Source organism: Hypanus sabinus, chromosome 24 (assembly GCF_030144855.1).
Source record: "Hypanus sabinus isolate sHypSab1 chromosome 24, sHypSab1.hap1, whole genome shotgun sequence".
Lineage (NCBI taxonomy): Eukaryota > Metazoa > Chordata > Chondrichthyes > Myliobatiformes > Dasyatidae > Hypanus > Hypanus sabinus.
Window position 1 is genome coordinate 12,751,684 of NC_082729.1, and position 13,533 is coordinate 12,765,216.

Below are 13,533 nucleotides of genomic sequence, written 5' to 3' on the forward strand. Positions count from 1 at the left end.
AAGACATGAAAAGTACAATTTTTTGGGTGTTATTGTCTGTAATTATAACTTAGAAGATCAGACATTTTATGAATAATTAATGCAGACAATTGGGTAACTGCAAAGGGTTCACAAACCTTTTCTTGCAACTGTACATTTTAAATAGAGAGATAACACTATCACATCAACTCTGATATCAGTGATAAATTCAAGATTCTGTTTATTGGTAGTCACACTAGTCATGGAATCTTAATCAAAATTTCACAACATATACAATTATTTAAGCTGATTCTGACTAGAACATCCCCCATTGATTCAGGATTTATTCCTTTGACTCACAGCCTATATCGTTTTTAACTATTATCACTTATGAATCCTCTGCATCTAAAATCCCAATTGTTAGAAAAATGCTTTGTTTCCCCCGCAAAAAAAGCGACATTTATTAAGAAAAATATTGAAAAGTACAAATGTTTAAGCAGGTCAACTCAGGGAAAGACAATCTTGGCATAAAATTGCTATACAATATCTGTGAAATATTGGTTTTGCTTTTCCTGACAGATGTATTATCAGCTGCAAAACTCGCTGTGAGCTATAGCAACAAACACAAAAATACTTGAACTCAGCAGGCCAGACATCATCTATGGAAATGAATAAACAGTCGACGTTTTGGGCCGAGACCCTTCATTGGGACCACCAAGTCCTGTTTACACTTTTCCAAAGATGCTGCCTGGCCTGCTGAGTTCCTGCGGCATTTTGTGCGTGTGCTGCTGTGGACTGCCAGACTCCGCAGATATTCTCGCTGCTGTGATCCATTGATTTTCCAAGAGTTTTTAAATCAATGTAGTTGCCAACCTCAGATCGTAAGTCATCAACCACACAGTTCTCCCACTAGCTTGCAGTGACCTGCAGAATTCCGCTTTTACTTCAGATGTCTATCCTCTGACACTTGGTTTTCCCCCTCAAATACTAAAATAGCTTACCTGGTTGTTTGTAGGAAGTGTTGCTACGTGCAATTTGTTTGTTGTGTCTCTAATATTGGAACAAGGAGTGCATAGGAAGGTTTTAGTTGGGAGGGGGTAGGGAAATAGCTTGGGCATTGTGGAAAAGGGGCTCTTAAGGATTCAGTTGTCTGTCTGCCTGCCGCTGAGTTTTCCCTTGGCGGGAAGGTACTCGGTTTGAACGACGACGGGCCTCCCCTTCCCCTCGTGCGGAGGACCAACCGGATATCCCGGCTTGCAGCGCGACGCTAGCATGGCGGCCAGCGACGTTCAACCACTGAGGCAAACGGCGGGATGAGGTTGGAACCAAGGGTAGATTGTCTTCGTGTTCGCCTCCTCGGACTCCAGCCCCCCCGCGCGGCTCAGCTCTTCCCGCCTCCCCTCCTTCCGCGCGATCGCCGAGGCGCTGAGCGCGGCCGGAGAGCGTCTTCGCGTCCGTCTGGCTGAGCAGGCTCGATGGGGCAGTGAGGACACGGGCCGCGAGTGTGCCCCTGCCAAATAGTGAGTGCCCACGGCCGCCAAGGCCAGGACGGGGCGTCGCGCTTGCGCACTAGCTGCCAAGCGGCACTTCCTGCTAAATCGTGAGCCACTCCACAGCGACTGGGAATAAAGCTGTCTCCTGCCGCCCATCAACATTTTTATAATTAAGAAAACTTTGATTAATGAGTTTCCCGCCCTTGCTTGCTCTTAACGTGAATACTGGTACGTCGAATTTCTAAACTTTTTAATGAAAATAAGGCATTGATTTATTTTCAATTGTTTAAGAACTTTTATACCTACCTGTCTGCTATTGTTGATAAATTGTTCTGTTGATTTTAGTGCACTTTATGGATTGAGAAAATTAAAGTGTTGGGATTAAAAGCATGGATTTTCCCCTTGGATTTCAACCTTGCTGGCTTAAGATCCAATATTAATTGTTGGTACAGCTTCCTGTTTACCAACCTTATCATTCCTTCAGACATTGATATATTTTTGTGAATTTCCAGAATTTTTATTCTTATCTCTGTATTTCACAAATTCCTATTTCTGTAACAATTGCCCAGTATTTGCATTTTTCCACTATTTAAGAATTTTTAAATTTACGTTTATCTTTCTACTAAAATAACCATTAATATTTGTAGGTATATAGTATAGAAATAGGCCACTTTTACTGGCAGTGCATTCCAGATTTCAACAATATAGTGTAGTGAAAAATTAACCCCAAAATTTCCCCTTTAAAATTCTTTTTTCTCTCCTGAAGACTAGAACACAGCACAAGATATTCAGCTCACAATGTTTATTTTTTTTTTAATTTATTGAACTACAGTGTGGAATAGGCCCTTCAAACCACACTGCTCAGCAATTCCTTGATTTAATCCAAGCCTAGGGGAAGTGAGAGGCAGGTGAGAAGAGATCAGAGTGGGGAATAGAAGAAGAGCGAAGGGGGAGGGAATTGTTTTTAACCGGTAGGAGAAATCGATATTCATGCCATCAGGTTGGGAGGCTACCAAGATGGAATATAGGATGTTGCACCTCCATCCTGAGGGTGCCCTCATTGTGGCTAAAGAGGAGGCCATGGTCAGAGTGGGGAATGGGAATGGGGAATAGGAATTAAAATGGTTGGGTACTGGGAAATTCTGCTTTTGATTGAGCAGAGGTGCTCAATAAAGCGGTCTCCTGATTTACATCGGGTCTCACTAATGTAGAGGAGACCATATCAAGAGCAATGGATACAATAGACAACCCCAGCAGGTTTGTAGGTGAAGTGGAGGAAGTTAAGGTGTGTTTGGTGGCTGCAGTTGTGGAGAATGATGTTTTGGATGTGGAGGCTCATTGGGTGGTAGGGGAGAACAAGAGGAACTCTAGTGGGATAGTAGGAAGATGGAATGAATGCAGATGTCCAGGAAATGGGACGATGTGGGTGTGGGCAGCATCAATGGTGGAGAAAGGGAGACCCCATTCTTTGAAGAAGGAGGACATCTCTCCTGGAGAGAAAAGCCTCATCCTGGGAACAGGTGTGGTGGAGTTGTAAGAACTGTAAAAAGCAAATAGTATTTTTACAGGAGATGGGTGGGAAGAGGTATAGTCAAGACAATTGTGGGAATCAGTAAGTTTATGAAAGATGTTGATAGTTTTTTTTTCTCCAGAGATGAAGACCGAGAGATTGAGAAAGAGGAGGGAGGTATCAGAAATGGACCGAGTGAATTTAAGAGCAAGGTGGAAGTTGGAAGCAAGGTTGTTGAAATTGGCCAGCTCAACATGGGTGCTTTAAAGCAGCACCGATCTTGTCATCAATGTAGTGCAGGAAGAGTTGGGAAGTATTACCAGGGAAGGTGTAGGACAGCTTATATACATGAACTGATTGTGTGAACCATGACGTGACACTAGGCTCAGGAATGTCTGTATGTTAGGTGACTGAGAGGAAGTGATAAAGTGGCAGTGATTGTGGAGGGGTGGATTAGCGGGTGGAGGTTTTGATCATCCTTACTGTCAGGGAAAGTAAATGTTTTTGAGTCTGGTGGTCCTGGTGTCCAGCTTGTACAGCTAGAGATGCTCTCTACTGCACATCTGTACAATGACTTGAGTATAGATGTACATAGTCCAGCTCACTCAGCCTCCTCACAAAGTAGGGGTGTAGGATTGTGTATAATGTGTTCTGGGACCTTGAGGAATTGTGCAAGACGTGCACTCCCAGAGGTTCCCACTGCTGTGCTACCAATGTAAGTGTAAGTGTAACAATGGCTGTGAGTGGTGCAAGTTCTCCTGAAGTCGATAACCACCTCCTTTGTCTTGTTGACATTGAGGAAGAGGTTACTTGCCTGGCACCAGGTCCTGAGCTCTTCCAGCTACTCTCTGAGGGCTGTCTCGTCATTGTTGGAGATGAGCCTCACTGCCATCGTGTCATGGGCAAATTTGACACGTTGATTACTTACGAGAGTAAGTCTGCAGACGCTGAATATCCAAATGACACACGCAAAATGTTAGAGGAACTCAGCAGGCCAGGCAGCATCTATGGAAAAAAGTACAGTCGATGTTCTGGGCTGAGACCTTTCGGCAGGTCCGGAGAAAAAAAGATGAGTAGATTTAAAAGGTGAGGGAGAGGAGAAAGAGAGAGACACAAGATGAGAGGTGAAACTGGGAGGAGAGTCATGAAGTAAAGAGCTGGGAAGTTGATTGGTGAAAGAGCTACAGGATTGGAGAAGGGGGAGTCTGATAGAAGGGAACAGAAGGCCATGGGAGAAAGAAAAGGGGGGGAGGAGCACCAGAGGAAGGCGATGGGCAGGTGAAGAGAAAGGGATGGGTAATGTGATTACTTGGCTATTTATAATTGACCTCCTATATTGGTCATTTTTAATCTACTTTGAAATAATAGTTCACTCCGGCTTCTTAAGTTCTGTGCTGTAATTTTCAAAAGGAACATTGCGACTGTACATTTTCCTCATACTTTCCTAAAATTGAACACATATCAATCAGAATCAGGTTTAATGTCACTGTTGTGAAATTTGTTGTTGAAGGATAAATTTAAGGAATGAAACAGCACAGGTATTGCAAGTTTGCAAAAAACTATATCCAGAAAAACTTAGTGATGAGTATACAGCATAGGAAAAAAGACCTTTGACCCCCGACTTTTCCATGGCAACCAAAGCGCCTAACAGAGCTGGGCCTATTTGCATTTGTTTGGCCCATATCTCTCTAAGGTTTTCATATCCATATACCTGTTCAGATGTCTTTCAGCCATTGCCATTGTATGTGCCTCTAACATTTTTTCTGGCAGTTCATACTGTCCAGCCTTGATGTAGGATAAAATCGCCCTCCACCCCATTCCTCTTTAAGTCTTTCCCCTCAAACCATAAATCTATACTCTCTACTTCTAGGTTCCCCTGCTAAAGACTGTGACCATAAACACAAGAGATTCTGCAGATGCTGGCAGATCCGAGCAGCATGCAAAAAATGCTGGAGGAACTTGGCAGGTCATCTGCAGACAAGGTTAAACAGTCGATGTTTCAGGCCGAGACTCTTGTGAGGACCCATCAGGATCCTGATGAAAAGTCTCGGCCTGAAACATCGACTGTTTATTCATTTCCATAAAGAAGGTGACCGATCACTTTATCTGTGCACCTCAATACTTCCATAATGTCACATTCCATCGAAAACATCCAGAGACAATCCTGTCTCTACTTATAACTTAGTCAAGACTCAGCAATGTCCTGTTGAATCTTTTCTGCACCCACTCTAGCTTAATGACATCCTTCTACCAGGATGTACACGGTGTGTCAAATGCTGTCTTCCCAACATCTTATACCGCTACAACATTGTGTTCAAGCTCTCTGACCAATGAAGGGAAGTGTGTCAAATGCTGCCTTCACCACCCTGTCCATTTGCTTTGCCATTTTTAGGGAACTGTGTACTTAAACCTTATGTTCCTTCTGCTGTACAATACTCTTTATGGCCCTACCATTTATTATGCAAGTCCTGCCCTGGTTTACCTTCCCATTCGCTATGCTAGAGTTTTCAGTCTAGTGGAAATAACTCGGAAAATTTGTAGCTCATGTGTTTGACGGCTGGTTGAGCTGTTCTTCAATTGTAAGCATTTCATCACTGTACGAGAAGACATCATCAGTGCACTTTTCAATTATGTGTCCCTCAATATGCTTGGCTTTTATATACTTATCATTACAGAAACTCCTTTGTGACGTAGGGAGAGGGTCTCTTCGCTGACTGGGTGCATGGCGAACTCTGGAATTTTGCCCGCATTGGCTTCTAAGTGGGATCAAGGTCTACATATCTGTTTATAGAGTTATTTGTAGAAAACCACGCTTTTAGGAATTCTCTTGCGGACCCCACGTCCACTTGCATCAGCACTTCCACTGGTGCCCAGTCAGTTTGGGCCCCTCTTGATCTTCATGGGTAGAGACTAGAGAAAGTCGGTGATAACACTTTACAGCCAGTTGATGTTTGTGGAGCCTTGTGGATAGTTTTCTCCCTATTTGGCCAATCTAACATTTGCTGTTGTCCGCACATTGGATTTTGCGGACCACATTGGTTTTGTCCAGTAGCTTGGTTCGTTCTTTTGGTCTGCAGAGTACTCTCCACAACATAGCTGTCGGTTTATGAGTGACTGAAATTCTATGTTCTTGGAGCAGTTGGGCTGTCATTTCCAAGATATTTCGAATGTATGGAAGGACAACCTGTTTGGCCTTTGGCACATTGTCGACCTCATAGGCATCTTTGTGTGAAGTTATGTGGGTATCCATTTTGTGCTAATACTTCGAAGAGATATTTCTCCTCTGATGCTTGAGCTCTGCCGTGCTAGAGGATAAGACCATTGGACAAGACCAGTGTGTGGACTGCAGCAAATATTACGTCAACCAAGCAGAGAGAAAACTATCCACACGGATCCATGAACAGGTTGAAAGGCCGAGACAGAGTAGATGTGGAAAGGATGTTTCTCATGGTGGGGGAGTCTAGGACAAGAGGACACAGCCTCAGGCTAGAGGGACATCCGTTCAAAACAGAGGTGCAGAGAAATTTCTTTAGCCAGATGGTGGTGAATTTGTGGAATTTATTGCCACAGCCAGCTGTGGAGGCCAGGTTTTTGGGTGTAAAGTCATGGCACAAGTAAATACAGAGTATGCACGATAATTCCTAGAGGCGTGGTTTTCTGCAGACAATTCTATAAACAGACTCGTGGACCTCGATCCCATTTATAAACCAATCTGGGCAAAATTCCAGACAGCACACAGAGTTTGCCATGCAACCAATTAGTGACAAGATCCCCCCCCCCCAACTTCAGAATCGGGTTTCTGTAATGACAGCCAACCAGCTGATTGATAAGTATATAAAGGCCAAGCTTTTGGAGGACACGCAAGTAAACAGCACACTGATGATGTCTCCTTGTATAGTGACAAAATGTTTTGCAAATGAATTACCAAGATCAGAAAACAACTCAACCCTACCATTTTCAGTCTGTCCTTTTAAAATGAGTGGGATACAGCATGGAATTGATTGGAAATAATTTGGAAGATGTATAGCTCAGGTGGTTGATGGTTGGGTTGAATTGTTCTCTGATCTTGGCAATTTTCTCGCAAGCGTTTCATCACCATGCAAGGAGACACCATTGTGGTGTGTCCTCTGAACGCTTGGCCTTTATATACTTTTCAATCAGCACTAAACATCATTTCAGAAACTCAATTGTGATGTGGGCAGCAAATCTCGTGGCTGATTGGCTGTGCGGTGAACCTTGAGCGTCGTGGTCTGGAATTTTGCCCACATTGGCTCGTAAATAGGATCGAGGTCTACGCGTTTGTTCACAGAATTGTTTGCGGAAAACCCTGCTTCTAGGAATTCTCTTATATGCTGCATGTTTGCTTGCACCATAATTTACACTGATGCCCAGTCGAATTTGTGCCCCTCTTGATCTCCATGGGTAGAGACTAGGGTGTGTAAGGGAATCAATCAGCTGATTGTAAAGTATACAAAGGCCAAGCATTTGGAGGACACACTGCAGTTAACAGTGTACTGACAACCTCTCTTCACATGGTGATGAAATGTTTGCAAGTAAATTGTACACTAAAGAGACCTGTGTTAGTAAAAATACTGTTCAGGAGGGGTTGGGGCTTGTTTGAGTCAAAGATGATCAAATGCCCCAAAAACAATACTGGGCCTGTCAGTAACAAAACCAGTGTTAAAATGTCACCACCACAACTATTGCATGTTTTGACATACAGTTCGTAGCTTTTTACTCTCCCACTTTGAATAACTAGTTCCGGTTCCGTCCGCCTAAACTGGGTGGAAGGTTGGATCCATCTAAGCACTGGGCCGATCTGGGAATGTCGAGTTCGGGCTGGACGCGTAACACTGTGGCAGGGCCTAGGTCCTAGTGCAGGGGATGACCCAGTGCTTGGATAATTTAAACACCGGGCCAGGTGGATTGAAAAGGCAGGGTATTGGGACCGGAGGAGAGGGTCCAGCCGGTCCTGCTCCGGAACATTTTGCTCTACTCTCCTCGGCGTTGAGGCTGTGTCGTTCCTCGGCTGTTCCAGGTTGTTGTGTTTGCGAGCTCTGCGGCGATTTGCCCTACTGTGAGATTGAGGCTATGGGCTTACTCCAGACTTCGGGTTTATGGACTCCCTTTTGTTCTGAATGCTGGTGCTTGCTGTATTATTTGCATAATTTGTTTTTCTCTCTGTGAGTATTGGGTGTTGATCTTATTTCAATTGCGTTCCTTCAGGTTTCTTGCTTTGTGGCTGCCTTTAAGCAGGCGAATCTCAAGGTTGTATAAATTATACATACTTTAATAATAAATGTACTTGGAACTTTAGTTCCCAGTGAACTTTGCCTCCTGTAGTAGAGCTTGGGTTTTAAGTGAATAACAACATTAATTTAAATACGGATATTAATTGCCTAGAAGAGGCCTGGCATGCTGTTCATGAAATCTTTTTGCTTATTTGTAAGAAAGTAGAAGACCAACAGTGGAAAGGTCAGAATAGAATGATGGTGTGAGTTAGTAGTGAAAGAGGGGTTATTACCATGAAATGAAGGCCAAATTCACACACTTATTTTTATTCATTAGGCTATTAGTAAGCTGTGACCTTTTTTAAAAATCAGTGTTCATTGTGAATCCAGTATTGATAAATATTGCAGAGATCCTGTTCACACAGTAAACATGTAAATTTAACTTTAGCCTCTGCTTGTTAAGGGTGTGGTGTAACTTAGCAGCTGATCATAAATAGGAGAAAAAGTCTAGAGATGCTGGAAATTCTGACCAACACACGCAAAATGCTGGAAGAACTCAGCAGGTCAGGCAGCATTTATGGAAATGAATAAGCCGTCGATGTTTCAGATCGAGACCCTTCTTCAGGATGGGACAGAAAGGGGGAAGATGCCAGAATAAGTAAAGTGAAAAGGGAAGGAGGATAGCTGGAGGGTGATAGGTGAAACCTGATGGGTAGGAAAAGTCAAGGGCTGGAGAGGAAGGAATCTAATAGGAGAAGAGAGTGGACCATTGGAAAAAGAGGAGGAGGAGGTGACCTGGAGGGAAGTGATAGGCAGGTGAGAAGAGGTAAAAGATCAGAGTGGGGAATAGAGGAAGTGGGAGATTTCCTTACTGGAAGGAGAAATCGATATTCATGCCATCGGGTTGGAGGCCACCCAGACAGAATATAAGGTGTTGCTGCTCCACCCTGAGGGTGTCTTCATCTTGGCACAAGAGGAGGCCACGAATCAACATGTCGGAACGGGAATGGGAATGACAGTTGAAATGTTTGGCCACCGGGAAGTTGTAAATTTCATGCTGTTTGAATAAATGAGAAAACCATGACTGCCAAGGACTGCACTTTCCAAAGTGAATTTATTAAAAGCACATCTTTCAAAAGATTGGCTATAAACAAACCAGTGCTTTTTTTGCTGAAATTTGTCCAAGGTATTTTAGTAATGTTCAAAGTAAATTTATTATCAAAGTCTGCATTACATTACCAAATACTACCTTGACAATCACAGTAAAAAAAAAGAAATGGTATAGAATTTTATGAAACACTATACATTAACAGACAAATTAAAAACGAATGTGCAAAACATGAACTGCAGACAAAAATAATACTGAACATGAATTGTAAAGTGACCTTGAAAGTGAGTCGGTAAGTTGTAGAATTAGTTGAATGAACTTATCCACACCAGTTCAGGAACCTGATGGTTGTAGTGTAATAGCTGTTCCTGAACCTAGTTGTGTGAGACCTAAAGATTCTATAGCCCCTGCCAATGGCAGTTGCGAGAAGGTGTTATGCCCTGGATGGTTTTGGTCATTGGTGATGATGGCGACGTTTCATGTAAATATACTCAGTGATGTGGAGAGCTTTGTCTGTGATGGACTGAGCAATAATCACCTTCTGTAACCTTTTCCATTCCTAGGCATTGGTGTTTCCATACCAAGCTGTGATGCTACCAGATACTCTTCACTCTAGTTATAGAGTTATAGAAAAGTACAGCACAGAAACAGGCCCTTCGGCCCAAATGTTCCATGTCGATACATTTAGACTGCCTATAGTGCGCTGTACCCTACCATCCATGTACTTATCCAAACTTCTCTTAACCGTTGAAATTATACTGGTATGCACTATTTGTGCTGGCAGCTCATTCCACACTCTCATGGCCATCTGAGTGAAAAAGTTTCCCTCATTCCCCTTTTCACCCTTCACCCTTAACCTATGAACTTTGGTTGTCATCCCACCCAACTTCAGTGGAAAAAGCCTGCTTGCATTTACCCTATCTATACCTCTATCAAATCTCCTCTCAATCTTCAGCATTCCAAGGAATAAAGTCCTAACCTATTTAATGTTTCCTTATAACTCAGGTCTTCCAGACTCAGCAACATCCTTGTAAATTTTCTCTGTACTCTTTCAATCTTATTTAAATCTTTTGAAATTTGTCAAGGTTTTTGTACCATGTCGAATCTACATAGACTTCTAATGAAATAGTGGCACTGTCGTGTTGTAGTTGTAATGACACTTATGTGCTGGTCCCGAGACAGATCATCTGATATGTTAACATCAAGGAATTTAAAGCTACTGACCTGACCTTTCCCACCTCCATTTACCTAATGAGGATTGGCTCTTACATTCGCACAGGGAGGAACTGAGGCCGAGGTCTTTGAGCTTAGGGATGAGTTTCAAGGGGGTGATAGTGTTGAATGCTGAGCTGTGGTCAATGAAGAGCATCCTGATGTATGCATCTTCATTGTCCAGGTGTCAAGAGCTGAGTGGGGAGCCAATGAAATGGCATCTGCAGTTGGTTGACCTATTATGACCATAAGCAAATTGAAGTGTGTTCAGGTCGGTCCTCAGACAGGAGCTGATATGTTTCATTACCAACCTCTGGAAACACCTTGTCACAGTGGATCTAAGTGCTACTGGAGGATAGTCATTGAAGCAGTTTACTATATTCTTCCTTGCTACCAGTATGAGTAACGACTGCTTGAAGCAGATGGGCACCTCAGCCTGCTGAAGCGGAAGGTTGAAGATGTCTGTAAACGCTCTAGCCCAGGGGTGGGCAAACTTTTTGACTTGTGGGCCACAAAGGGTTCTAAAATTTGACAGGGGGGCCGGACCAGGAGCAGATGGACGGAGTGTTTTGGTAATACACCTCATAAGAGAAAATAAAATATCATGGGATATTTGCTTTAATTTCAATTGAAAATGAACAAATGCATTACAACAAAATATCTGTATTTGAAGTCCCATGGTATTTAGCTATTTATTGAAATGACTTTTAAAACACTGAAAATTAAATGAATAAAATACAGCTTTTTTTAATAGTAACAGTTATTGTTTTAAAGCACTGAAAATTCTGTTATCCTTCAAGATATTATCATCATCACTCTTCTCCTGACTGTCTTTATTTCAAAAACGGTAGGAGATGCAGGTCTACTTGTCCTGCTCCTTCTTATTCAATTGTCCCCTGTGCCAAAACTCAACAACGACCAGCACAAGGATAGATCAGTGACAGCGCGCCAGTATGCGGAGCGCTTTATTTGATCTGGAACGCATTTTTTATTTTGAGAACGTACGTGCACCTGCGCACTACTCATGTCCATCACTTAACAGAAATGACATGTGACATGTAAGGCTTATTGAAAAAAATATTTTTGAATGCATTTTTTACATAACACAACGAAGAAACTTATTTTTAATTTCAGTGGGAACAGTGTTGTTGGTCTCCCTTTTTAGCCAGCGCATCAAAGTCTGGATTTAGTTTTGTTGTGGCGATTCTCAGGATGGATCTGAGGTGTTGGTCAGTTAACTTGGATCTGTGGCTGGCTTTGTTGATGTTCATGACGCTGAACGCCTGTTCACACAAATAGGTTGAGCCGAACAAAGAGTAAAGCGCAAATGTGGTGTAATACGCTACACCTCAACAAAGGTCAATGTATATAGAGTGCGTCATCTATTGGGAAAATGCCAGAATTGCGGGGAAAAAACGTTAACAAGGTTTATTAATATAATTTCATCAAGTTCTGCGGGCCGGATTAAAAAGCTTAACGGGCCGCATATGGCCCCCGGGCCATAGTTTGCCCATGCCTGCTCTAGCCAGTTGATTAGCTTCAGTACTTGGCCAGGTACACCATTTGGGCCAGATGCTTTCTGTGGATTCACCTGCCTGAAGAATGCTCCCACGTCACATTCAGACTGAGATCATAGATTCATCAGTGACAGCAGAGGTTCATGAATGTGTTTCTATGTTTTGTCGGTCAAAGCGGGCATAAAAGGCATTGAACTCATCTGGGAGTAAAACCTCATTGTTATTTTATATTGCTTGGTTTTGCTTTGTAGGAGGCAATGGCATTGAAGCCCAGGTCTTGTTCTTTGTGTTAGTAATTGGGATCGAAAGATATTCAAAGAATACAGGCATCCTTTCACTTTTCTCACCAATGGTGCTGAAAAGAATGTGTCTGGAATGGAGCTTATGTATAACATGATTGAAGGAGTATAAAGAATCACTGGTTCATAACACCTATAGCCTTTCCATTAAGTATGCATTAAGACCTAATCATTGGATGTTCTGTTATTCTGTCTGGCACCCTACAGAAATATGGTATTTGCCAAATAATGATTTTAACAGTTACAAACCTGATTAATGCATTTTGGTAGAATAGGATAGGTTACTGTGAGATGATGGCATCTTTCAGAATCAGGAATCAGGTTTAATATCACTGGCAAGTGTTGTGAAATTTGTTGTCTTTGCGGCAGCGGTACAATGCAATGCATAATAATAGAGAAAAAATTTTAATTACTGTAAATGTACATATATATATTAAATAGGTAAAGTAGTGCAAAAATAGAAATAAAAATGTAATGAAGTAGTGTTCATGACTTCAATGTCCATTCAGAAATTGGGTGGCAGAGGAGGAAGATGCTGTTCTTGAAATCATTGTGTGTGTGTCTTCAGGCTTCTGTACCTCCTTCCTGATGTTAACAGTAAGAACAAGGCTTGACCTGGGTGGTGGGGGTCTTTAATGATGGATTCAGTGACATTCTCAGATTCAGATTCAGATCATTGTAATTTATAAACAACAAATACAATGCAGTTAAAAAATGAGACAACATTCTCCGGAATGATATCACGAAAAAGCACAAAACAGACCACACAAGAGAAACCACATATCGTTTGGTAATCCCCAATCCAGAGTCCGGTGAGGCTGCTGCGTATCGATATCACGCCACCGTCTTAGCACGCTCCCCGGAAAGGAACTACAAACCTATCAGACAAAACTAAAGCTACAAGACCTACACAAAACCACATAGTTACATATAGTTATAGTTAACATATGGTTTCAACAGTACAGACAATACCATAATTGATAAAAGACTAACTGACAAAGACCACATAATTATAACACATAGTTTCAACAGTGCAAAGCAATACCGTAATCTGATAAAGAGCAGTCCATGGCACAGTTTAAAAGAAAGTCTCAAAGTCCCGACAGCCCATTATCTCACATAGACGGTAGAAGGAAGAAAAACTCTTCCTGCCATGAACCTCCAGCGCTGCAGCTTGCTGATACAGCACTTTGGGAGCCCCGACC

The 13,533-nt window shown here is 42.4% G+C and overlaps 1 protein-coding gene across 4 annotated transcripts in view; it reads left to right on the plus strand.

Annotated features, from left to right (window-relative positions):
- The first annotated feature begins 1,015 nt into the window (after nt 1-1,015).
- LOC132380468 (eyes absent homolog 3-like) overlaps nt 1,016-13,533 on the plus strand; it is a 66,307-nt gene continuing 53,789 nt past the window's right edge. Inside the window, exon 1 of one of the 4 annotated variants that reach the window (XM_059949285.1) lies at nt 1,016-1,679. The gene's annotated coding sequence lies outside the window, so the exon portion shown is untranslated. The remainder of the gene's footprint in view (nt 1,680-13,533) is intronic. The other 3 variants (XM_059949282.1, XM_059949283.1, XM_059949284.1) reach the window with 3 other exon arrangements.